Source organism: Protopterus annectens, chromosome 7.part0 (assembly GCF_019279795.1).
Source record: "Protopterus annectens isolate FY-2018-M chromosome 7.part0, PAN1.0, whole genome shotgun sequence".
NCBI lineage: Eukaryota > Metazoa > Chordata > Ceratodontiformes > Protopteridae > Protopterus > Protopterus annectens.
The window spans coordinates 1,720,947,418-1,720,975,163 of NC_056739.1; the positions used below are offsets into that span (position 1 = coordinate 1,720,947,418).

Below are 27,746 nucleotides of genomic sequence, written 5' to 3' on the forward strand. Positions count from 1 at the left end.
TAGTGGCAATTGTAAGGAAGTACTTTTGCCGATAAAGCATACCTATTTTTTATGGGTTATTTTGATATTTAGTTGTAGATGGGAGTTGAATTTTAGTTGGTTGTCAATTTGGACTCCAAGTAGTTTGGTCTCTGACATAGCTCCAGAGGAATGTTATTCTGACTAGTAATAGAGAAGGTGTTTATATTGATAGAGTTGAGTTTAGAGGGGGTGAAAATCATTAACTTGGTTTTAGAGGCATTTAGTGCCAAGTGATTACAGTTCATCCATTGCTCAGTGGTTGAAAAAGCTTCCTGGGTTAGTTTTAGGAGGGAGGGGATAAATGTGGCAGAGCAGATAATGGTAGAATCATCTGCATATTGGATGATATTGGAGAGAGGGATAGCGGTATGGAAATAATTTATAAATATGTTGAAGAGGAGGGGTCCTAATATGGAGCCTTGGGGAACTCCGGTTGGGGTATTAAGGAATGAGGAGGTTGCCTTTTTCCATTTTACTGAGCTGGAGAACCAGTTCAATGATGAGTGAGATAGGTTAAGTTTTGCAAGTTTGTTTAGAAGCAGCCTGTGTGAGATAGTATCAAAGGCTTTAGAGAGGTCGAGTAGAAGGGTAGAGACAATAAGGCCTGAGTCCCGGGCTTTATTTTCAGTTTCAAGGAAGGAGAGGAGTGCTGTCATAGTGCTGTGATAAGGTCTGAATCCATGTTGTGTGGGAGTTAGCAGGTGGTTATCTAAGAGATAAGGAAGTGGTTATCTAAGAGATAAGGAAGTAGTTGTTGAATACATTTTTCCAGGAGTTTAGCGATGGGAGAGAGGATAGCGATGGGGCGAAAGTTATTAACATTGTTATTGTTACCACCCTTATGTAAAGGTATGATGAAGGCTTTTTTCCAGATTTGGGGAAGTATGCCTTCTTGGATAGAGTGATTGTTTAGTATGCTAATGGGGTAGGCAGTTGCTTCAGCAGATATGCTAAGAAAATAGGAAGAGATGTTATCAGGAGCGTTAGTGCTAGGTTTTAGTTTCTGAAGTAGTTTTTGAATAGTAGAAGTGGGTATGGGTCTTAGTGTGAATGGTGGGGAGTGTGGAGAGGGGTTATTAGTGGGTGAAGAAGATGTAGAGGAAGTGAGAGTAGGAGCAGTGGTAGAGGGTATAGAGTTGGTAGATGTGAGAGGGGGAGTGGTAGTAGTGCAGGGTGGGGTGTTATATGGGGTGGATGGGGGTGAGTTGGCGAAAGTTTTAGAGAAAGAAGAGGTTAATTTTAAAATAGAATCAGTGAAAAAAGAGTTGACTTGAGTAGCTAAGTCGGCATCTGGGGCATTAGGGTCTGGGGTGGGGGTGACAGGTTTACTAGGATTAAGTAGAGTGGAGACACCTTTCCAGAATTTCTGAGGGTTTGTTTTGTTATTGTTTTGGAGTATAGAAAAGTAATTTTGTCGATCATGGATGATGAGCTTTTTTACCCTGTTTCTAAGTATTTTATATTCATTAAGGGTGAGGGGGACTTATTTTTCTGATAGTGTGCCCAGACTTTATCTCTCTGCTGCATTGTAGCTAGTGTGTTTTTGGTAAGCCAAGGGGCGGTTTTAATTTTTATTCCCTTTGTTCTTAGTGGAGCAAGGAAGTCTAGTATATTTAAGAAAGTTGTGTTGAAGTGGGCAACTGCATTATCTAAAGGTAAGGTTTTTAGGCAGTTCCAGTTTATTGCTTTTAGGGAGTTAACAAAGGTTGATGGGTTGAAGTTTTTTTGGTTACTTAAGGTAATATAATTGTGGGTGCGATCTAGTAGTAAGGGGAGTTGGTAGGTGTAGATGAGTAGGTGATCACTAAGAGGATCAGGGAGAGTACCATTGTTTGAGTAATAATGGGGATGAGAGACTAAGATCCAATCCAGGATGTTGCTGTTGGAGAGGTATTTTGAGGGGTGTGTTATAGAGATGATAAGTTGTGAAAAATTATATAGGTTGATGTTGAGTGGGTGTGTGGGAGACTGGATTGAGGCCCAGTTGATATTCACATCACCTAAGATTATTGTTTCATTGCTAATGGTGTTGGTGAGCCAGGAGAGAATGTCTTCGAGTGTGGAAATATTATCCCCTGGGGGGATATAGAGGGAAACGATACATATGTGTTTGTTAATTTGAAGTAGAGTTATGAGTAGTTCAGCGTTGTTAAATTGAGGAGTAGGTTTGTTATAAGGTGTATCTGACATATGGAGGATGAGTAGAGGAGAGCTACTCCTCCACCTTTCTTGAAATATTATCCCCTGGGGGGATAGAGGGGAACGATACATATGTGTTTGTTAATTTGAAGTAGAGTTATGAGTAGTTCAGCGTTGTTAAATTGAGGAGTAGGTTTGTTATAAGGTGTAACTGACATGGAGGATGAGTAGAGGAGAGCTACTCCTCCACCTTTCTTGTGGGACCTGTCTTTTCTAATGATAGAATAGTTTGGTGGAATTATTTGAGAGTCTTTTATATGGGGCTTTAGCCATGTTTCTGAGATAGATAGGATGTCAGGTGTATTGTGTATCAACCAGGCATGGAGGTTAGGGATTTTGTTAACTATACTTTGGGAGTTTAAGGAGGTAAGTAGTAAGGATTTGCCTGAACTGGATGAGGAGGTAGGACCTGGGTTAGGATGGATGTCACCAGATAGAAGGTTGCTAATGAAATATCGGAATAGTTTGGAGAAATAATTGGATAGTTTAGAGAATAGATTTGGTTCTCTTATGATTTGGTAGGATTTGGAAACAACTATGTGTGTAGAGCATTTTTGAGAGGTGATAAGTTTGTATGGAAAAAGTAAATGGTTTTCTATAGGGCACAGGTGTGGTGAAATTGGGGTGTTTGAGTGTGAGAGAGAAGAGGTAAGATGGTTAGTTACATGGAATTGTTGGGAGTGGTAGGAATAACTGGGCTGGGTGAGGTAGTAAAGATAGATTAAGGTAAGGAGTAGAGTTAGTAAGAATGAGGGTTTTGGAAGCATTGTGAAGAGGGGCTATTTAAGGCTATTTAGTTGTAAAATTAGATGTGGTAGTAAGAGAGGTGTAGGTAAATGAATTATTTAGTGACTAATAAAGGTGAATGAGTGGAGAGTTGTGAAGGATTAGAGGGTATGTGGGTTGTGGGTGGGAGTTGAGATGGTAAATAAGTTCGATTGGCTAGGTGATTAGTCAGTGAGAGGAAGATGAAGTTAATTAGGTGGGAAGGAATGGGAGTTAGAGTTGTGTTTTTTAATTGGCCAAAATTCAAGGTGGGTGTGGTTATGGGGAGATAAAGGTAGAGCTACTCGGGGCGGGTGGGAATTGGGGGCAGGGTAGGGGAGCGGAGTGACTCAGAGGGCTAACAGAGTGGTAAAACCAAAGGGGGGTCAGGGGAGGATCAAAAACCAATCAGTGGAGTGTTGACTAGCAGAAAGGTAAGTAGAGAGGACCTGGAAATAGTGGGTAGGAGTCGGCTATAGTATAAAAAGAGAGAGAGGGAGAAAAGGAGAAGTTAGAGTTTAAGGAGAATATTAGAGTAGTGAAATAAAAGTAGATATTAGCGGGGAGAGGATGCCAACTAGTAGACAAATGCAAAGTGCACATTAGCACACCAGGGCGCTCCATGGACAGGGTTGGACTAAGAGAGAAGCAAGAGTAAATCAGGGAACTAGATGAGAGGGAAGAACATGGATAGGAAAATAAGAGGGGTTTAGGCTGCTGGCTTGCCTGGCAGGGAGCAACAGAACACCTAACAGGGCTTACAGATTATACCATTAAGGCTAGGCAGCTGAGGTGCATACTTCTTAGATTCGTCTGGGAGAGGCTTGGTTGAGGCAGCAGAGTTTGTTGAGAATGCTTTGAGCAATTGGCAGACGTTGTAAAAATATTAGTTTTGGGGTCCACCCAGGAGTAGTCATAAGGGGATAAATCAGGGCAAAAGCTGGAGAACAACAGAAAAAAGATATAAATTATACTTTAGTAGGTAATAACTCAGGTTAAAGATGTTTCTTGTTTAAAAAAATATAATTCATTTTCAGATGCTGTTTCCAGCTAAACTGAACATTTCATCGAAAAGCTATACGTGTCAACCAATTAATAAAGGTTATTTTTGACAAGCTTTTAACATTCAAATCTGACTAAAATTGATTGTGTAACGTGTTTTCAGTTAAAGCCTTTTGTAGGCTTTTTCCCTTTGTAGGATGTTTACTGGATGCAGCTGTTATGCCATTTATGCTCCTTGTCAAGCTATTAATTCTTAAAAGGCGTGTATTCATTCTGCATGTCCTATAAGTGGTCAGTCTTATTTTTTATACTTGTTAACCACATTGGCTAATTGAGCACAGTGTCCCTTTTGAGGGATGACCTGGAAGTGCAGGTCATGTGACTTGCTCAGAGTTCCACTGTAGAGACATGGAGGTAGAATTAATCAAATCCTGTACCCTTGACTACAATAAGCAGCTTAATAGCTCAGAGCCTGTTATTTATCAAATTTGTGTTTCACATCGTTTCTCCAGTAAAAACACACTGATCAGGTATTTTCTGATTAACATATCCCTCTTTTTTAAACAGTTAAGATGTAATTGCACATACTTTCATTTTCATGCATTATATATTGCATGTATGTGTTCTTTCTTTATCAGTTAGCATTCACTGCAGTATTATATAAATTGCTCCTGTTTTCCTTTAAACTTAACTTCTCCCACTCCTGAGCATTATTATGCATCTGTAGATCTAATGTCTTTTTTCATCCAATTCAACCTTTGGGTTATCAGATCCGATCTGTCCACGTTTTTGAAGCTGTGGATCCAGGATTGACTTCTCCCCTAGGATTTTGTTTGCTGCTTGATCAAGAAAAATGTATTTTTGAGGACTCTGACAAAACTTTGCAGATAAGTTCCTCTCGGTGCCATTTTTGGCAGTTTCTCTCCTCTTTCACCTCCCATCTAGTATCTGTATACATCTTTAAAAAAATCTGTATATCTGTATTTGATAATAATAGTCTTTACTAATTTCCTCTTCTAACTCTGTTTACTTAAATCTTCCATCTTTAAAGAATAAAATCTTGGTGATATATGTAGTTGGCTAGTGTATAGTGTTTTTTTATATTTGGCAAGACCTCATTGAGCTTTGGTCTGTACGTTGCCCTTCCCATGGCAGACAAGGTTCAAGGGTTCAAAAAATGTATGGCCTGTGGCCACAAGATCCCACTGCAGTACCTGCACTCCCTTTGTATCTGTTGCCCTGAGGCAACTCATCTTGACTTCGAATGTGAAGTATGTTCCTCCTTTGGTATCAGGGCCCTTCAAGGTTATAGTGACAAACTAGCTTTAAAAGGTCAGATCCCTCAACAGATACCCTAGGCTTCTCCATCCATCGCCACTCCTGCTGTGCCCCCAGCTAAAATGGGGAAAAAAACTATGGAAAAGAAAGGGAGAAAGACAAATAATAATAAGAGAAGTCTGATAAAACCAGGAAACAGTCTCCGGTCCCATCGGAACGTTTTGGTCCACCACCAAAAATTCCTCAACAGATGGACATGACTCCTCAGTGGATCTGATCACCAACTCCTCCTCCTTATTTCTCGCTGAAGCTAGTGAGTCCTCCACTCCATTTGCCTTTCTTGCCATAGAGATACTGTTTAAGACCACCACCTGTGCCTTCATCTTCCAGGTCCATTCAGTCATCAAGGAGGCTTACCAAAGCAGATGTCGACAGGATGATGTGGAGAGTCTTTAGGAAACAAATTCAACTAAGGAGTTTTCCTGGCACCATCGATAAAGGGTATTCTGAGAATGCTCCAACAACCCCTCCATTGATATTTCCTCCTCTGGTCCATCCTTTGGATCAGAGATGCACTGCTGCCAAGACTCTCAGGGAGGATCCATGTCAGAGCTGACAGTCTTGTTGACTTTGTTTCACACAGTATCTTTTACTCTTTCCATTCCAGTGCCTTTGGATCAGGATGAATCTCAGAGCCGAAGCTTCTGTGGTGGAGCTCATTGTGTGGATATGACAGTGAAACTTTCGGATCTGTCCCTCTCCCTCACTCTATCAGTACTTGATAGCTCAGCTCCAGTGGCAACTTTGGTTCTGGGTCAGGGGAGGTTCTTTCTACATCTTGCCCCAAAGATGCAAGTCTCTTTAGCCCTGATCTCTGCCTCAGCATCCAAGACACAAAAAAGGATTCTTGACAGCTCTAGTGAAGAGGTGCTTTCCACAGGCTCTGCTCTGTTCCATCTTTTTATAGAGATTGCATCTGACTCTGCATATCCAGGTCAACAGGGATAGCTAGCTTCATTCAGTCTTGAGGCAGCTCACCATGTGAGCTCCCAGTCTGACTGACCCATCTCCAAAAGTCCCATCGAGGTAGGGTCCCAGAAAACAGGCATGTAAGAGGAGACATTTAGATTCCTCCCTGAAATCCATCACTGAAGACACAGACTGGGATGACTAGAATGATCTCCAAGCTCCCATCTACAGGACGTCACTTTCTGTAACATTTTGGAATTGATGAAACAATGAGGGGGTTGATCCACCAATACACCCTTCTCTGAGGAGTCTGTGTTCCTCTAGGTGTTTGGAGCTGACTTCTCTACTTCCTGAGTGGTGCCAACTGCTGATGAACATATATAGACCTAGCTGCTCAGGGGGCTTGAAAGTATCCTGGTACAGCAGAGCCAATTCCTAAGAAGCCAGATAAAATCTTGTTCAACCCAAAGATCAGAGCACACTGGCACAAGGGTCTCCTGGTAGATGCCATGGATGTTCTTCGGGTTTCACTGTTGCAGTCATCACATTTAGGTTATCCCTGCCGGGGTAGCCCTCGGCCAGCCCGAATACCAGAGGTGTAGTATTTCTGCGTCTGTTGCTGTCGCTTCAGGACTGACATTGGGTCATCAGTAATATAAAGTAAGGCAGCCGACGCCATTACATCAGTCTTTCTTGCCGTGGAGCTCGAAGCAGAAGCAGTTTGCACAAGTGCCGGTCAGCTACTACCAGAGTTTTGTCTACCGATTTGAAGCTGAAGTCTTTTAAAGCTAAATACCCTGTTAGGGATCCTTTTTTCTTGCACTAACAGATGTCAGAAAAAGTTAAAAATTGTTTTGCCTGTGGAATGCAAATACCACACCAAGACTTTCATTCTTACTGCATCACTTGTTGAGGCCCAGACCACATCTCCTGCTGTCACTTCTGTGCTTTGTTCAACACCAGAACTATCTGTCGTCGGGCCCTTATTGTAACTAGATATTTTCGCTTACAATCCTTGAACTCCAATATGGCTTCAGTAAGCCATCCAACAGAAGACCTTCCGAAAAAACATAAAGATAAAGATAGAGACAGACTGCACAGGTCCAGACCTACCGATCCCACTTCCGTTAAGCTAGTCATCAGTTCTCTGGTCCTCAGTGAGGCACTTTCACAGCCCCTGATGCCCGCCTCTGTGGATTCGCAGGCTAACGAGACCCTTTTGGAGTATGCCGCACAACTCTTCTTTGACTAAGGATCCTGCGGTCGTCTCTATCTTGGATGTATCTGGAGCCACTGAGCAGGCACCAGCTTCTGAGGAAGTCCTTCGCACTAGCGATTCTTGACACAAACTGACGTCTTCTTTCGCAACTACTGTTCTTTTGAAAACTACAGAGTTTCTTAGGGCCAGGGTACGAACCACACCCAAAAAACCGACGACCCAATCTCAGGCACCTGCTTCCTTGCCTCAGTCTCAAATGCTTAAAATGGCGGAAGACCTTATCATGCTGATCAGGGGAAGTCAAGCTACCCCCTCCAAAAGGAAAAGAGATCTGTCCCCTGTAGTTTTGACTGAACAAGAGTCAGATGACTGATGCATCTGAATATGAAGACATTCAACCCCTCTCTACTTATCAGGATTCTCATGCAGAGTATTCCATCCCTTCTGCCTCTCCCCCAGAGGATTTTTCTTATGGGGAAAACTTTCATACCTTAAGAGAGCATTTCCAGTGGGAGAGTCAGGACTACTCAGTCTAAAAAGAAAGTCAGGGAACTCTTAGATCTTCCACAGCACAGACCCTTGGACATCCCCCCAGTCCTGGATGTTGTGGAGGATGTTTTCCTGGAATCCAGTTTGACTCTAGACATCCTCCCTCCTGCACCCAGAAAAACAGACAAGTATTTGAGCATCCCTGACTCGTACAAATTTCTTTTTAAAAATCCTACTGCTGACCCTGAGATAATTTCTCAAGGGCCTAAAGGGATTAAAGCAACCTCTGCTAAGAATCCCACCCCCTCAGATAGAGATTCCCGAGCACTAGACAGATAGGTAAAGTATACACCTCAGCTACTCTTGCTATCAGGGCACTAAATTGTCAGTTCCATATGCTAAAATTTCAGCGACATGCCCTGGAACTCCCCAAACAAAAATGTCTTCCTTTCCTGCTTTGTGCAGAATCTAAAGAGTTACAAGAGTTAATGCATTCTGCAAGTCAAGTAACTAAACACACCTTGCACTGTGGTTTTGATGCCCTAGAAGTTTTTGCAGGACAGCAGTCACTGGATTTGTCATTAGAAGGCATGCATGACGTAAGGAGCAGCTCTTGCCAAACCATGTCAAATATAAATTGTTGGACACCCCCCTGCACAAAGACAACTTATTTGGCACTAAGGCAGAAGAGGTCTTAAAAAATGGAAGAAAAAGCAAAATCTATGCAAACAGTTGCTCCCACTAAGCCAGTCCAGCCCAGACCCCCCCTAGACAGCAGCCACAGGGAATGCAGAGTTCTAAGCAGTGGACTATCTCCACTTCAAAACCAGAGTTCTAAGCCACCCCCTTATGGTAAGAACTCAAAATGACTCACCTTACCCCCCCTCCCTCTGCCCACCTTCTCTTACCCATAGCAGGAAACCTCTCCTTTTATGCAAGTATCTGAGCCACCATTACCAGCGACTGCTGGGTTCTCAACATAGTGTCCCAGGGATACAAATTTTCATTCCACACCCTTCCTACCCCAAAAGGGTTCCCAGATCTCCCTTCAAACCAGTGGGCAGAGGCACAAAAGCAAACCCTTTCCCTGCTCTCTATGAGGGCAGTAGAGCACCTTCCTGCATAACAGATAGGCCAAGGTTTCTACTCCAGACTTTTTCTGGTACCCAGGAAAAGAGGGTAGCTGGCACCCCATCCTCGATCTATCCATTCTAAACACCTTCCTGATGATCCCAAAATTCAAAATGCTCACCCTCCAGCAGCTTCTACCCATGTTCTCCAAGGATGCTTGGCTAGCCACCCTAGATCTAAAAGAGGCCTACCTCCATATTCCTATCAGGAAATCATGCAGGAAATATTTCCATTTCAGGGCAGGCTCTCAGCGCTTTCAGTTCTCTGTGCTTCCCTTTGGCTTATTTACTGCTCCCAGAGTTTTCACAAATTGTCTGGCTCTGGCCTTTGCCGACAAAGAAATATCCAGATTTACCCATACTTAGATGACTGCCTAATACAGGCAGACAGCCAGGGAAAAGCTGCTCAAGCACCTGGCCTTTGTAAAGTCCCTACTAACCTCCCTAGGGTACAGAATCAACAAAAAGAAATCCATACAGGTGCCCACCCAAAGGATTATATTCCTGGGAGCAAGCCAGGACACAGCATTCCAGATGGCATTCCATACACCAGAAAAGCAAAATTTCCTGACAACCTACTTCTCTTTAACTAGCCACCAGACCCCAGCTATCTGCAAGGAAGATCCTGCAAGAGCTGGGTTTCATGGCATCATGCATACTACTCATTCCATATGCCAGACTGCATATGAGGAAACTTCAGTGGTACCTAAAAAGCCTTTGGTGTCAACACTGTCAAGACCTGGAGACTCTTATACCTGTAATTCCTTGCCTCAGAAAAGATTTTCTTTGGTGGGTAACAGCATGCTCCCACAACAAGGGACTACCTTTCTCACCACCCCCGCCGCCCAGACCCTCACCACAGATGCATCAGACTATGCCTGGGGTGCACACCTGGATGTCCGGTACATACAGGGCCAATCGAGCCCACAGCAAATCCCTCTGCACATCAACCAAAAAGAGATGATGGCTGTACAGCATGCCTTGATAGCTTTCAAAACCCTTCTTTCCCCAAGGGCTCTTCTGATCAAAACAGACAAACACCACTATAATGTGGTATGTCAACAAGCAGGGAGGGACCCACTCATACCCTCTTTGCAGGCTGGGCATGGCCCTTTTGCACACAGCCTCTGCCATGCAGCTCCACCTGCTAGCACAATTCCTACTAGGTTCTCTCAACTCTTTGGCACACCAATTAAGGAGAAATCTTCTGGACCTACATGAGTGGCGGCTCAACAGAAGAACCTTCACCCTAATAACTCAGAAATGGGGCACTCCGAAGGTCGACCTCTTTGCTTCCCACACCAACCATCAGCTCAGCAAATTCTGCACCAGGGAGCATCACTGCATGGCTTGGAAAGTGCATGTGCTGTCCTTCCCCTGGGTCAATCTATCGGTCTATGCCTTTCCTCCACTACCTTATCCCCAGGGTACTGCTCAAAATAAAGGAGGAAAAACCAAGGACAATTCTTATAGCTCCAGACTGGCCTCGCCAGCACTGGTATCCCTTGCTGTGCAGCCTGCCCCCACTGCTACCATGATATCTTCCTCCAATTCCAAACCTCCTGACCTAGAGGGAAGGGGAATTCATGCATCACCAATTGCAGACACTCAATTTGGCAGCTTGGCTTATTCTCAAATACCCCGGTCAATCTGCCATCCTCAGCAAACAGGTTTTAGATGTTATAAGTGAGGCCAGATGCCTTAGCACTAGAAAGTTTTATGCTGACAAATGGAAAAGGTTCTGCATCTGGATTCAGGTTAAGGGAGCCAATATGGCACATCCCTCCCTCTCATCCTGGATTACTTAGCTGACCTACTACACAGTGGTCTCTCTTTTTTCCTCTATTAAAATTCATGCCTCTGCTATCTCTGCTCATTTTCCCACTGAGCAGCCCCTTTTCTCACACCTCTTGATCAAACAGTTCCTAAGAGGGGCTAGCAACTTGAGGCCACCCAGAAGAGCACCAACCCCAGCTTGGGACCTTGTGTTGGAAAAGCTCACCCTGCCCCCCCTTCGAACCAGCTTCTTCTGCAGAGCTAAAATTTCTCTCCAGGAAGACCGCTTTCCTTCTGGCCATCACTTCAGCCAGAAGAATCTCTGAGCTGCAAGCACTCATGGCTGTGGAACCCTTCATCATCTTCCATGCTGACAGGATATCCCTCAGGACTAACCCATCCTTCATGCCCAAGGTGTTGTCCAGTGTGGCTCTCAACCAATCCATTCATTTGCCCGCCTTTTTTCCTAATCCCCCGAACAAGGGGGAAAGGATCCTGCACTCTCTAGATGTGCACAGACAGCTCAGATTCTCTCTAGACAGAACTAAATCCTTCAAAAAGTTTGAGCAATTGCTGGTTAGCTTTGCTTACAGGGGCAGAAGGCAAAGCCATCTCCAAACAAACCATTTCCAAATGGATAGCACACTGCATCCATTTCTGCTACAAACAACATGGAAAGCCTCCCCCCAAGGGGGTCAGGAGTCACTTCACCAGAGCAGCCTCCACCTCTGCAGCTTTCCTCAGAGGAGTCCTCACCAGGGACATTCTGGAGGCTGCCATCTGGACATCTGCTCATACTTTTACCAAACAATACCACCTGGCTCTCTTCTCCAAATCCAGGGCAGGGTTTGCTTCTGCAGTCTTGCAGGGCATCTTAGCCACCCCCTAATTTCCTTGACTGTCTCCACCCATTTCCTCAGCTTTGGGAATCAACCCAAATGTGATGACTGCAACAGTGAAACAAAGAGCATAGTACAGTTGTGTACACTTACCATAAATGTAGATGTTCAAGTGTATTCACTGTTGAAGTCCTGGTTTCCCTCCCTCCATCCCCCTTTCTTCTTTTCCTTAGAAGGGACATAATTTACTTTCTGCTCTTGAGGTTCTTCCACCAGAACTTGGTTCCTACTTGGGGTCTCCTGACAGGTTAGGGCAAGAAAAACTTATGTAATGGCATCTGCTGCCTTACTTTATACTACTGACGACCTGACGTCAGTCCTGAACCTGCAGCAGCCGGCTCAGAAATACTGCGCTTCTGGTATTCAGGCCAGCCGAGGGCTACCCTGGCAGAGATGACCCAAATGTTATGACTGCGACAGCGAATACACTCTAACATCTACATTTATGGTAAGTTAGGAGTTGAGGGACATCCGATAGATCCATCTACTTCGATGGCTCTCCTCGAGGAAACCACTTTGGAAGTAACGGCCAGTGCATCCACAGAGTTAGCTCTGATGTTGGTCCCTATCGATGTCGAGGGGTAACCAGGTATCGTGGGACCAACGCCTGAAGCCATTGCCTGAAGCCCCTAACGCTTCCCAGACCCCCCGAATCCAGGCCTTCTCCTAAGACTACTCCCATTGAAAAGGAAACAGAAAACAAAACACCAGACTCAACCCTTCTGAAGGAGTTCCAGACTGGCAATCCTTCACCAGTTCCTTGATGCAGGCCTTCTTGGCCATTAGGCCCACAGCCTCTTCTCCTTCCACCATTTCAGTGCTCAGCCCTAGGCCTGTCTCAGCCACTTCTCTCCCTCTTCCTACTGCTCATGAAGGGGAAGAACAGGAACCTTACTATTCATCCTTAGATGACTCAATCTCCTGTTCATCTCAAATTGCCTCTCCACTTGAATATTATTCCCCAGATGAGGAATCCATAGAAAGGGACGCTTCACCAGAGGATATCACCTTTGGGGAGACCCATCACAAAGGTGAAAGAATACATTAAATGGGACACTTACCAAATTACTGAAACTCAAAAAGAGATGCTTTGAGTTACTCCAGGTGGAATCTCCCTCACCTTCAGCCATCCCACCAGTCATTCTTGCCTACTTTGATGCATTCACCTCAACATCAAAGAACCCAGACTCACAACCACTTGCCCCTAAGAGACCTGACTGGCTCTATAAAGTTCCAGATCAACAGAAATTCCTGGTAAAACCATCCCTGGCAGACCCTGTTGTGATCTCTGTATCCCCTGACAAGCAATCAAGACCAATTCCATCAGCATCTCTTCTGCCTATTGACAAAGATAGCAAAAATATGAACAGGATAGGAAATAAGGTTTATACCTCATGCCTCTTCCATCCTAGCCTTTAGAGCTATCAACTGTCAAACCATATGATAAAATATGCCTTGGACCTAGTATCACAAGCCCCTACTTCTCCTGTCATCCACCCCTGACTGCCCTACCAAAACTGAGATAACATCAAAACTGTCTCTGGCTTCTCAGGTAGGCAGACATTCTATTAGATGCAGTTATGATGCAGTAGAGTTCTCAGCACAGTCAGCAGCTTCTGCATCAGTACTCTGCAGATACTCTTGGCAACACTTTCAACCCCTACCAGAAGATTTCAAGTCAAAAATGCTAGATGCCCCGCTGGACCACAACCTCCTGTTTGGAAAAAAAGTTTACAGACCTCTTCAAAAACCTGCAGGAGAAAAGTAAAGAGCTTCAAGACATAAAGCACCTACTAGTGGTTCCCATTCCTAAATATTACAGAAATCACCCTGCTAAGACTACCTTTGTCAGGAGGACCCCCTCCTCTGCTACCACTTCCTCTTCCAGACATAGGAGAGAAACCAGGAGGCAGACAACATCCAGACCAGTTGCCTCACAACCTACTCAAAAACGGCCTTTTCATGATAGAAGTGGACCCAACATTGCTTGACTGCCTTGCCCACCTCCTCTTGTCAGCCCGCCTCTCCCATTGCCTCTTCATTTGGAAATCCATCACATCAGGCCGCGGGTGCTGGCAATAATAAAAAACAGATATTTCCTTTTATGGAAGGGAAATCCCCCTCCAAGAGGCATTCCTTTTCCCCCAAAAACTCAACTGCATCTCATTCCTCCGATACTGCAAGACATTCTGAACTTAGGAAATATAGGACCCGTCCCTCGAGGACAGGAAGGAAAAGGCTTTTACTCAAGACTATTTCTAGCCCCCAGAAATGATGGGCCTTTGAGACTAATACTAGATTTGTCCTTTCTAAACCCATTCCTAAAAGGTCCATCATTCAGAATACTATCCCTTCAAACTCTACTCCCAGTATTGCCAGCCCGCACCTTTATGGCCACACTAGATCTAAAGGAAGCTCCATATCCCCATAAAACCCTCCCACAGAAAATTGGCCCTGCTCTCACTTTTAGTGTACAGCCTTACCCTTAGGTTTATCTAATGCACCTAGGGTATTTACAGAATGCCTAGCCTCAGCTATAGCCTTTTGCAGAACCAAAGGTGTCCAAATCTATCCTTACCTAGACAACATCCTCATTTTAGCAGAAACAGAGAACACCCTTCAAAACCGTCTGAGGTTCTCCACTTCCCTGCTTCAAAGCCTGGGATTCACCATCAACATTCAAAAGTCATCCTTAACCCCCCTGCAGGGCAAAATCTTTCTGGGCTGCAGGATCAGAACAGACTTCATGCAGGCTTTCCTCTCTTGGGACAAAGTTCTTTCCCTCTCTACCCACTTTCAAAACCTGTTACTGGTTCAACAGATATCTGCAAGGCAATTCTTGCAAATCCTGGGGCTAATGGCAGCCATCATCCCTATGCTGCCTTTAGCCAGAATGCACATGTGAAAACTGCAGTGGTACTTGAAAAATATGTGGTCACAACACCAACTTCCTCTAGAGTGCCAAATTACACTCCTGCCTTGCCTCAAAGCAGAACTAAGGTGGTAAATTCAACAAATACTACTGAACCTAGGCCTTTCACTCCAACCCAGCACATGCATACAGATGCATCAGACCTAGGGTAGGTGGCTATCATGAAAACATTCATGGTACAGGAGACCTGGCACCCTATTCTCCAAAAGAAACATATCAATGTGAGGGAAATGACCACAGTTCTTCTGGCCCTGAAAGCCTTTCTCCCTATCCTACAACCAGGCCCCCTTCAAATCTTCACAGACAACACCACAGTCCTGGAGTATCTCAACAAACAGAGGGACCAATGCCTACGTCCTCTGCCGGATAACATTCCAAATTTGGGACCTTGTTTCCAGAAACAACTTATCCCTGCAGGCAACATACATCCCTTCCCAGGACAAGAAGCAAGCAGATATTCTCAGCCGAACATCTTCTCTAAAACACAAGTGGATGCTGAACAGGGACATTTTTCCTAGACATTGTCCACCGGTGGGGCACACCTCAGGTAGATTTGTTTGCCTCCCCCAGAATAGACAATTGAAGAAATTCTGCACCAAGTATCACTCTCCACTAGCCTGGAGAGTAAATGCCTTCAGCATTCCATGGATGGAGCGGTTTCTCTATGCATTTCCACCCTTCCCTCTCATTCAAAAAGTCCTCCTAAAAATCAGGAAGAATAAACCAAAACTATATTCAAGCCAAAATAGCTTAGTTGGGAGAGTGTTAGACTGAAGATCTAAAGGTCCCTGGTTCAATCCTGGGTTTCGGCAGCAGACTCCTTTGAGATTTCAACCCATCTGTCAGACCTTTGTCAATACACACGTTTTAATGTCTGGTCCTGAAGATCTAAAGGTCCCTGGTTCAAGCCTGGGTTTCGGCATGGAAACCTTTTGGTCCACACAGCCTATCTGGACCTGGCCAAGGCCTTTGACACCATCCCCCACTCTGGAATCATAGATAGACTTACTAAGCTGGACATTAATCCCTACATCACTCGATGGGTTGCCAACTGGCTTACTGACGCAACACACACTGTAAAAGTAGCTGACTCCAAATCCAGCTCCAGACAAGTGACAAGTGGAGTATCTCAGGGTTCAGTCCTGGGACCGCTCTTGTTTGGCATCTACTTCTCTGAAGTACAGGCCAACACTAAGGGACTCTGAATAACAAAGTTTGCATATGACTGAAAACTGGGAGCCATTATTGAATCCCTAAATGATGTGGATACTCTACAAAAGGGTCTTACAGAAACAGATGCTTGGTGCCAGAGCCATGGGCTCAAGCTCAATGCCAAGAAATGTATAGTTATCCCCTTTGGGGAAAAACATGTACCTGTGAATTGCCACATAGGTGGCAGTACACTAAACACTGAAGGTGTGATAATAGACTTAGGGGACACAGGTGGACAGTGGTCTCACTTTCGATAACCACATCGCCACAACAGTCAGGAAATCCTTCCATGTGGTGCACCTCATCACTAAGGGCTTTTCATCCAGAAAAAAGGAGGTCATTGTCCTACTGTACTCATCCCTCATTAGACCCATTATAGAATACAATGCCCCGTTTGGTATGTACTTCTCAAGACATCTGCAACAATTGGAAAGGCCGCAGAAATACCTCACTAAAAGAATCACAGGCCTAAAGTAGATGCTCTATACTGACCATCTAAAAAAATCTCCAGCTATACTCTGTCGCATATCGTCTACTCAGAGGCGATCTCTGCTTAACATACAAGGCCATGTCAAACCCAGAGCTGTTGGACATGCTACACTTAAATCCCAATCCCTCAGAGCCCCACGCTCCAGGGATGTAAACATTGTCATCACAATAAACAAAACATGCTAGAGGGATAGGTTGCTGACCCAGAGACTCCTGAGACTCTGGAATAGACTGCCCATACATGTCAAGCTGAGCACCTCTTTGGCCCTCTTCAAAAGGAACCTTGACAATTGGATGGGAGAAAGAAAATTCACCCCGGGGATCACATCAGTCACCCTGCTAGACAGGGGTCCAGGGAAGTAAATAGTGTGGAAAGAAATGGCCATGGAATTGTTATGGCTAGGCTTGTATAGGCTCTAGGGCCGGTAGCCTAGTACCAACCAATGAGCCTATCTTGCTGGTGACTCCCTATGGGCCAAGGCAGTACTGGTCCCCCCTACTTCTCTCATTAGCCGAGGGCAATCACCGCAAGTTACCCCACAAGGTGGACCTACTCAGAACAGAAGGGAACTCTAATTCATCCTCACCAACCGATGTTAGGTCTAGTACTCTAGGTAATAAACTTTTAATTCCTTTCAGACACCACTACTCAGAGAACATGCTTTTAGTCCTGAGAGAGGCCAGGAAACCTACTACAAGGAGATCCTACTTATGAAAATAAGAAAGATTCTGCAACTGGTGTCTCCATAAGAAATAGGGATCCCTGTCAGGCAGATCCCCCCCCCCCCAATTCTTACTTATGTGTGAACTCATTAAGGCTGGTCTTTCGTACTCTTCAGTGAAAGTCCATCTGTCAGTAGTTTTTGCCTGTCGACCATTAGAACCCCCTTTACTAGCCAGGCTAGATGTCAAATTATTCCTAAAAAGACATCAGACCACCAAGAAAACCCATCTGACCCCACAGGGACCTAAACGGCGTCCTGGAAAAACTCACACTACCCCCATTCGAACCAGCTAGTGCTGCAACACTCCAAATATGCGCATGGAAGACTGTACTGCTGGTGGTGCTTACCTCAGCTATAAGGGTGTCAAAGTTACAAGCTTTAATGGCCTGCTCTCCCTACACTAACTTCCACAAGGATAGGGTGACCCTAAGTTCTAACCCTTCCTTCATGCCTAAAGTGGTCAATTAACTGTCCATAAACCAGTGCATTTATTTATGCACTTTCTGCCCCTCTCCAACCAATGACAGTGAGAGGATACTCCATTCTCTGGATGTGCACAGGCAACTAAGGTTTTATTTAGACAAAACTAAGTCTGTCAGAAAGGCAAACCAGCTCTTTGTATCCTTCCACCCTAGAGCTCTGGGCAAGGCAGTCTCCAAACGATTTCCTGTTGGATTAAAAAAACTGTTTGCTTCTGCTACTCCCACCATGGCAAGAACCTACCCTAGGGAGTAAGAGCTCATTCTACTTGGGCCATGGCAACCTCCAAAGCCTTTCTCAAAGACCTAGACACAACCTCCATCCTGGAAGCAGCCATCTGGTCCCCACCATACACACTTTCATCAGACACTCCAAATTGGACCACATAGGTTCATAGGTTTATACTAGGCTATCTGCCCTAAGGCATTTATAAGCCTAGCCCAAATTTTTGTGGCTTACGCCACCCCTTATATGAAAAAATACTGTGCCCATTAGTTTGGTGTGCCTCTGTCCAGCAGTGACACAGAGATGATTCCCGGGGTAAACCTACGATCTCCCATCCACAGGTCAAGATTTCTCTTGAACAGAGTCAGCGAGGTGCTCTGCCTCACATGGACCGGGATTTTATTCCACAGCATAGGGAGTCTCTGAGTGATAAATCTATCCCTCCAGCACGTCCTATTTATATCCGTGCTAAGGTTTAAGTCGCTTGCTCTAGTGGTTTTGGTGGATTTGGATTTTTTGAGGTGGAGCATGTCCATTAATTCCGGGTTGGACATGGCCTTGTATGTCAGGCACATGTCACCTCTGAGCAGATGGTATGCGACTGAATAGAGCTGGAGTTTCTTCAATCTGGCAGCATATGACAGATTTTGGAGTCCCTTTATCCTTTTGGTGAGGAACTTTTGGGGTCTCTCCAATTGCTGCAGATGTCGGGTGAGATACATCCTATATGGGGCATTGTACTCTATCATTGGTCTGATAAGTGAAGAGTACAGGGGAACAATGACCTCACTAGATCTGGATGTGAATCCCTTCATGATCAGGTGGGCAATGTAGAAGGTCTTTCTAACCACTTTAGCAACGTGAGTGTCAAAAGAAAGGCCACTGTCAACCTGGGTCCCCAGGTCCCTGATAACCTCTTCTGTGCTTAGTGGATTGCCACCTATATGGCAGCTTGGGGTTACCTTGTTTTTCCCGAAGGGTATGACTACACATTTTTTGGCGTTTAACTTCAGGCCATGGCTCTGGCACCAGCTATCTGTTTCCGTGAGTCCCTTCTGAAGGATATCTGTGTCCGATGCACTTTCCACTATGGCGCCCAGTGCAGTCGTCAGCAAACTTTGTCAGCCAAAGTCCTCCCATGTTGGCCTGTACTTCTGAGAAGTAGATGCCGAACAATAGGGGGCCAAGGACCGAGCCCTGTGGGACACCACTTGTGACCGGCTTGGAGTCTGACATAGCGCCAGCAACTCTAACCCTGTGGGTTCTGTCCTTAAGCCAGTTTGCAACCCATCTTGTGACATATGGGTTTACATTTAAGCTGGTAAGTTTTTCTACAATACCCGAGTGGGGTATTGTGTCGAAAGCCTTTGCAAGGTCAAGGTAGGCTGTATGGGACTGCCTTTCCCTCATCAATGGCCTTGGTGACTGTTTCGAAGAAGTCGACCAAGTTCAAAAGGCATGATCTTCCCTTGACGAAGCCAAACTGGGTCGGGTCCAATGTCTGCAAGTCCCCTATATCTTTGTTTTTGAGCTCCATTATGATCCTCTCCATAGCTTTGCAGACTAGACTTGTTAAGCTTATGGGTCGGTAATTACCAGGGTCCGTAGAGGCGCCACCTTTGTGGAGTGGGACCACAGTTGCCGTACGCCACTCCTTGCGCACGTATCCTGTGGTAAGGCTGAGATTAAACAGCTGCCTTATGTGCGGGTTTAATTCCTCATTTAGCTCGTGTAGCACACAGCCGGGGACACCATCCGGTCCCATTGATGCTGTGTTTTTAGCTTTAGAGAGAGCAGCTTTCACCTGCGCATTTGAGATGTCTGGGAGGCTACACTCGGCTGGGATAGTTATCTCTCCTTTAGGGGAGGGGTGAAGTTTGCACTGAACCTGTCTGCCAGTATGTTGGCAATGCCTGTGGGTTCAGTGATTTTTGTATCATTTTGGACTAATTCTGAGCATATCTGGGAGTTTCCACCCAGGTTCCTAACATAGCTGAAAAAGGCCTTATGATTGTCCTTTGAATCCATGGCAATTTTTCTCTCAAAATTGGCCTTAGTTGATTTTATGAGTGCTCATATTTTTTACTAATAATGATCAACGTGACTTCCCTTTTATGTATTTTGTTCTATCATGTAATAGCTTTCTCCTCTTATTGTAAAGTTTGTTAATGGCTGGGGTCCACCAGACTGGACGTTTGCCCTTTGTGGAAAGAGTCTTGGTTTTATTTGGGATTGCCTGATCCATGCAGTCCTGGAGGTGTTCATAGAAGGCATTTGTAAGGGCTTCCGCAGCTTGGGTTGTGGTTTCCACTGGCTCAGGGGCCTTGAAGGATACCACACCAGTCTTGAGTAGTGTGAAGTTTGCTTTAGAGAAGTTCTTCACTGTGGTCTTTTTGTTTGGGGTGGGGCGGGATGTGGATTTCCAGTGAGATTAGTTTATGATCAGATCTCACCAATGAGGGATATACTTCCGTGTGGAGCATTTTGTCCCCATGTTTGTGACAATGAGATCTAGTATATTTTCTCCTCTCGTGGGAACAGTGACTAGCTGTTCCATGGCATTTGAATTTATGAACTCCAGGAACCGTTGGGCTAGAAAGTTAGGGCTTGAGTAATGTTCCCAGTCTATATTCGGGTAGTTGAAGTCACCCAATATGATGGTGTTTGGAGATACATTTATACCCTCCAGTGTCTTCAGGAAGGCTGTGTGGGGTTCCTGAGTTTGAGAGGGTGGCCTGTAGCATGCTACAATTTGTAGAGCAGTTTTGCCTATGGTTAGTTGCACCTGGATAGTTTCCGAGCTTAGATGCGTTGCCACCAACCTGGAGGTGTGGGTATCCTTTATGAATATGGATACACCCCTCCTTTTGTGGTGTGGTCCGGGTTTTGGGGCGGAACGCATGATATGAGGTAAAACCTAATAGTGCCGAGGGGATCTCATGAGCCTTGAAGCAGTTTTCAGTTACAGCACAGACATCGATGTTCTCCATACTGAGAAGGGCCTCGAGTGCGTGCATTTTGAGATTTAGACTTCTGGCATTGAGCAGCATTACCCTCAGTTTCTTCCCATTTTTGTTTTCTAGGGTGGTAGGTTTAGAATTTGAGCCTTGCCTAAAAAGGCACTATGGGGGTGGCAAGAGCCTTAGCCAATATCCGGAATCCCAGGGGTGACAGGTGCAAGCCGCCCTTGGGCAGCGTGGCTTGTCAAGCATGTCATCCCAGGCAGACAGACACTGGATCTCCTTTGAATGACACCAGACATTAAGCCAATTGTTAAAGCTGATCATCTTGTCTCTATATTGTGGCATCATTCTTGGTGAAGGAAGGATACTGCTCAGGGTCAGGGTCATACCTGCCTGGGCTACATAATCAGAGAGCTCCTCTATGTCTCTTTTCATGTAGTCCAGGGAGGTACGTCTCAGGTCGTTCACACCAGCAGGGACAATGACTGTGTCATATTTGTACTTGCCGTGGAGTGACCTGTCCTCTATGTCTCTTTTCATGTAGTCCAGGGAGGTACGTCTCAGGTCGTTCACACCAGCATGGACAATGACTGTGTCATATTTGTACTTGCCGTGGAGTGACCTGAGTGCTTGTGTTATGTGGCGGATTCTAGTGCCCAATAGGCAGCTTACTGTGACCCTCTCCTTGTTCAGCCTGGTGAGTGGGACGTCAGTGTGTCTGACTATGGAGTTACTTATGACAAGTATGTTTGGTGTTGTATTTGGCCTTAAGGGCTGTGACTGCTTTGCACACTGCTTTTGTGGTTTATGTGTTGCTTGTGGGGTGTCTTGAGGTAGCAGTTGTTTGGGTGTCTGCTTTGGAGGCCTCTGCTGTTTAGGTAAATTTTTACTCAGAGGCTCCGAGTATGTCTTTGTGTGTTTGTGTTTGATTCAGTGGAGTGGTAGCATTATGTGAGGCTGGTTTTGTGGTGTGTGTAGTTGCCTTCTCCTCCTGTCTGGTCTTGCCAGTCCTGAGTTGAGAGAGCTCAGCCTCCAGTTTGGCTAAATAGCTGCATCTCTCGCAAGTAATTGTGTTATGTGGGAGGAGGAGAGGGTTGTCTGTGTACATGAGGCAGTTATAACATTGCCTCAAGATTCCCAGATTCACCAGCTGGACCGGAGAGGAGATTGACAACTGACCTTTGGACATGCTAGAATAATATTGGGAAATCCTCAATTGAAAACAAGGGCCAGTGGGGAGTGAGGGTGTAGTGCTTTTAATTTTTAGTGCTGACTTATATAATTGCTTTAGTGAGCAAGTGCCAGGTAACTTGAGTGCAATGTGTTACAAGTAACTAAATGCAAAAACGACAAACAGTAACTTTCTTTCAAGTGAAACAAGGAAATAAGTACAGTAAGCAATGCAGATATCACTAGTGATCCACAGAAGCGCTGAGAAGTTGCGATTAGGTGGAATTAGCTTCCAGGGAAATAACAAGCAAACAAACAACAAGCATATAAACAAAGCTAGATTCAGCAGGCCTGGATCTAGTCTATGCTAGAGCAAACAAGGTGTACCAATTTCAGTAAGATACAGTTCAAATATTCAGACACTATAAACCTTTAACCAGAAATTCCCAGCTCAGAAGGGCAGAGTCCAGCCTCTTCTCCCACAAGAGTGCAGACCATGAACCTTCTTAATGTAAAATAACTGGCCTGAAGCCCAAGTGCCTAAACCAGAACTAATACACTTGGACACCGGGCTCTCAATCAGCAGTTCCCAACTTAGAAGGATGAAAGCTACCTGTCCTGCCACCACAGTGCTTGCCACAAACCTTCCTAATGTAAAATAACTGGTCTGAAGCCCAAGTGCTTAATCCAAAAGACTTAGAATGATAGCTACACTTTAATCAAGTTACAACCAAGCAGTAATAAATACAATTGAATACTTTAGAGAATGTCTGGATTAGTGCTCAAGTTACACAAACAAAGCTAGATCCAGCAGGCCCGAATCCAGTCTATGCCACAGCAAACAAGGCGCACCAACTTCAGTAAGAAACAGTTCAGATATGCATGCACTATAAGCCTTTAACCAGAAATTCCCAGCTCAGAAGGGCAGAGTCCAGCCTCTCCTCCCACAAGAGTGCAGACCACGAACCCTCTTAATGTAAAATAACTGGCTTGAAAGCCCAAGTGCTTAAACCAGAATTAATACACTTTTAGAATAAGACACTGAGCCCTCAATCAGAAGTTCCCAACCTAGAAGGATGTAAGCTATCTGTTCTGCCACAACAGTGCAGACCACAAACCCTCTCAGTGCAAAACAACTGGTCCGAAGCCCAAGTGTTTAAACCAAAAGGCTTAGAATGAGTTACACCAAGCAGTAATAAATACAATTGAGTATTTTTAAGATGATGCAAAAGTAAAATGAAGTAGGTAGAAACACAAGTACAGTAAAAGCAGATGAAAATATATATATATTTTTTTATCTGAACAAGTGCTGAGATCAAAGAAGCAGATTTGAGTGCTGAAACTAGAAAACTGGCTAGTTATAAGAAAAAAAACAAGCTAGAAGGCTTCCCTCAAACACAGAAGGGCTTGGGGGCTCAGAAGCCTACAAATAGTCTATACCACTTAACAAGAAAGGCAGGAAATAAGCTTAATTTTTTTTGTCTGTTTCCCAGATGCTCTCTTTGTACACAGTAGGAGTGCCTGAAATCAGAATATGATCTCACTGCACTCAGTTGAGTGAGCAAATGAGATGGGCCCAGAGGCAGGCTGAGGGGCGGGCAGTTTCAAGGCCACTAAGATTAACACCAAAACAAAAACAGGGAGGGTGGGTGGGAATAACTGAAGGGCAGAATAACTTCAGTTAAATATTCCTTCAACACTCCTTCAACACAGTTTAAATCAAATTAAATACTGTATTTTTTTTTAAAAAGTGCAGATAAAGTTACTTAAATTCTCTTATACGTCCAGTTGAATATAACCAAGTTCTTAGCTGGCCAAAGCTGAGGTTTAAAGCAGGAAATATTTCACAATGCACCAGTTAAATATGCAAGGACAGGAAATCAAAGAATGTGGCTACCCCCACACCTGTAATTACTAGCAAATAACAAAATTCAGCCAACACTAGCTTCAGTTCAAGTTACTGAAGAGCAGAATAACTTCAGTTAAATATTCCTTCAACACTCCTTCAACACAGTTTAAATCAAATTAAATACTGTATTTTTTTTTAAAAAGTGAAGATAAAGGTACTTAAATTCTCTTATACGTCCAGTTGAATATAACCAAGTTCTTAGCTGGCCAAAGCTGAGGTTTTTAAGCAGGAAATATTTCACAATGCACCAGTTAAATATGCAAGGACAGGAAATCAAAGAATGTGGCTACCCCCACACCTGTAATTACTAGCAAATAACAAAATTCAGCCAACACTAGCTTCAGTTCAAGTTACTGAAGAGCAGAATAACTTCAGTTAAATATTCCTTCAACACTCCTTCAACACAGTTTAAATCAAATTAAATACTGTATTTTTTTTTTTAAAAGTGCAGATAAAGGTACTTAAATTCTCTTATATGTCCAGTTGAATATAACCAAGTTCTTAGCTGGCCAAAGCTGAGGTTTTTAAGCAGGAAATATTTCACAATGCACCAGTTAAATATGCAAGGACAGGAAATCAAAGAATGTGGCTACCCCCACACCTGTAATTACTAGCAAATAACAAAATTCAGCCAACACTAGCTTCAGTTCAAGTTACTGAAGAGCAGAATAACTTCAGTTAAATATTCCTTCAACACTCCTTCAACACAGTTTAAATCAAATTAAATACTGTATTTTTTTTAAAAAGTGCAGATAAAGGTACTTAAATTCTCTTATACGTCCAGTTGAATATAACCAAGTTCTTAGCTGGCCAAAGCTGAGGTTTTTAAGCAGGAAATATTTCACAATGCACCAGTTAAATATGGAAGGACAGGAAATCAAAGAATGTGGCTACCCCCACACCTGTAATTACTAGCAAATAACAAAATTCAGCCAACACTAGCTTCAGTTCAAGTTACTGAAGAGCAGAATAACTTCAGTTAAATATTCCTTCAACACTCCTTCAACACAGTTTAAATCAAATTAAATACTGTATTTTTTTAAAAAGTGCAGATAAAGGTACTTAAATTCTCTTATACGTCCAGTTGAATATAACCAAGTTCTTAGCTGGCCAAAGCTGAGGTTTTAAAGCAGGAAATATTTCACAATGCACCAGTTAAATATGCAAGGACAGGAAATCAAAGAATGTGGCTACCCCCACACCTGTAATTACTAGCAAATAACAAAATTCAGCCAACACTAGCTTCAGTTCAAGTTACTGAAGAGCAGAATAACTTCAGTTAAATATTCCTTCAACACTCCTTCAACACAGTTTAAATCAAATTAAATACTGTATAAGTGCAGATAAAGGTACTTAAATTCTCTTATACATCCAGTTGAATATAACCAAGTTCTTAGCTGGCCAAAGCTGAGGTTTTTAAGAGCCCGGGCAGGATTTACTAGAGCAGTCCTGTAGGGCTTTATGGAATCTGCTACCTCTACCTCCATCCTTCCCTCTAACTAAGCTATGGTACTCTCCCATACTAAGAATGCTGCAACATAGGAATAGAAGGACATAGAATAATTGTGTAAAGTCTTATAACCATAGATGTCCTTCTCTTCCATGTTGCAGTATTCCCCCCCCCCTTTTTATTTTATTTACTATTTACCTGTCTAAAGGGCACTCTGAGGCACTCCCCTAGACTAGGGTCAGACTATTCAGCATATGGCACTTTGCACCTCTTGTTGACATCACTTGTTACTCTCTATTGGACTTGTCTGACGGAACATTTAATTTCTGAGCGTGCAGATGTCCCATTTAAGGTCTCTGGTTTATGGTCGTACGTGTGATGTCCCACGCACCTTCAGCAGCCGAGCTTAAGCTTTTATATAGGAGCCAACGTTCAGGTTGTCTGAGGTGGGGAATCCCACACTAAATACTGCAACAAAGGATATCTATGGTTATGGTAAGATTTTACACAACTATTCTTTCTTAGCCTGTCCCAGGAGTAGGCTATGGAATTCATTAGCACAGCATGTTTCCAGCTTTAACTACAACCCTGGTGACCCGGGTTCTATTAGTGGCATTTCAAGGCAGGGAGGATAGTTGATCCATGGTAAAAGATAGGGAATGTGTGTGTGTATAGAGGGGGGAATGGTGCTAGTGACAAGGAGTGCCAGGGCTATGGCTGAGTTACACACGGAACTGTGGGCAATGCTTTCTGCAGCCCATTGCATGTCAACCCTTTGGACAATATCAGCATATGGAACATTGGAAACAAGCATATAACAAAAAGCTCCTTGGTGGCAGTGTGACAGTGGCCCAAATGCCTTGATCCTCCTCGCTGGCCTTAAACATGGGTTAGAATTAGTCTAGGGGCAGTAAGGAAAGTTTGGTGGACCAGGTGGATAAGGAGTGGCCCTGGAAACTGATGGTCAGCTGTAAAGAGCCATAAAAGTAAACAAAGTGTTTCTGAATCTCATTATGCCATCTTTGTATAATATGCCTTTCCAGCTTTGGCATTATAGCAGCAACTAGATGACTTAGTCTTACCTGGTATGACAGCATAGGGGGGCAGAGTTGGAATTTCCTTGGGGCACCATTTACAGAATGGCAGAGGCCTTCTGCAACTGTTCCATGGTTCTTGTAGAATAACATGCAGAATATGTTGTCCTAAATCATTTGCATTATGTCAAAGGAAAAAACTTCAAAGACCAATGCACGTAAGGTTCAGGTATGGCACCTTTATTACTTGCAGCAAGGAGACAAAAAACATGCAAATACAGGATTTTGCCTAATTACTAACAGGCAGTATGCTTCTCTTATACTGTTCTATTAAAATGTTACTTTCTATGGTTGATGTAGTTCGACACAGCTTTCTGTATTGTTCTACAGCAAATGTTACTCAGATTTCCTGCTGACATGTTCAGATTTGAAACTCACTGTATGTTACATAGAAAATGTTACTTGAATTTTCTGCTGACATGTCTGGATTTATGAAAAACATTTGAGAAAAACAACCTGACCTTGGGGGCTGTATTTTCTTTAGCCCACTATAAGCTTCTATTGTGCAGCTCTAATACATATGTTACATTTCAAGGTACTTTTCTAGCTTAGGTACAAGTTAATGCTGATTGCAGTTCATATTTTCAAACAGCCTTTGTCTTCATTATCAATAGCTTCTGCAGCTGTGTATTTTCTCATAGCATAAGCAGAAAATCAATAACTCTTTGTTTAAATTTCATGACATTAGTAGAAGTGATACATCTATTATTATTTCCCTGACACTAGCAGAAATTGAATGCTTCCCTGTAAATTTCCAAAGCATAAGCAAAGATCATAACTGTGCATATTTCATGACATTACAAGATTGGAATGCTTCTGCAGTTCGTACAGATTTATGCAGTGTGAAATAGAATAAATGTGTTAACCCTTTTTAAACCTCGAATGCACTAAGCATATTACTAAGACATATTTTTCTAACATTTACCCCCTTTAATACTTTATTCTACTTTCAAAATAAGCATAAACAGTTTTTCTTCCCCTAACTTCTTCATACGCAGGATTTGCAGTTGAGAGTCATTCAGTTTAAACTTATGAAAGCATTTTCAATTTTTCAACAGTTCTTCAAATTCAGCACCTTGATATAAGGTTTCTGAAACTGACATGTCTATAAAGTCTTTAATCAGTCTTTTCATGCAGGGGATGCAGCAGCAAACACAATACCCCCAGTAGGATCATTCCTACACAGATGGCAATCAGAATGTTCATTAGGATACTGCCCCACCCCCCAAACAATATCTGGAAAAAGTCCATCAATGGATTTGGTCCTGGTTTGGTCATGGCCGACACCTGCTGAATTACCTCAAGGTGATTGTCTATCTCGTGTTTATGGTCAGGAATATAAGAACAGCA

The 27,746-nt window shown here is 43.7% G+C and overlaps 1 protein-coding gene and 1 non-coding gene across 2 annotated transcripts in view; both read left to right on the plus strand.

Annotated features, from left to right (window-relative positions):
- Positions 1–27,746, plus strand: part of FURIN (furin, paired basic amino acid cleaving enzyme) — a 1,258,063-nt gene that overhangs the window by 1,177,102 nt on the left and 53,215 nt on the right. The window lies entirely within an intron of this gene.
- TRNAF-GAA lies at positions 15,419–15,491 on the plus strand. Its single transcript has one exon. It is a non-coding gene; the product is annotated as a tRNA-Phe (tRNA).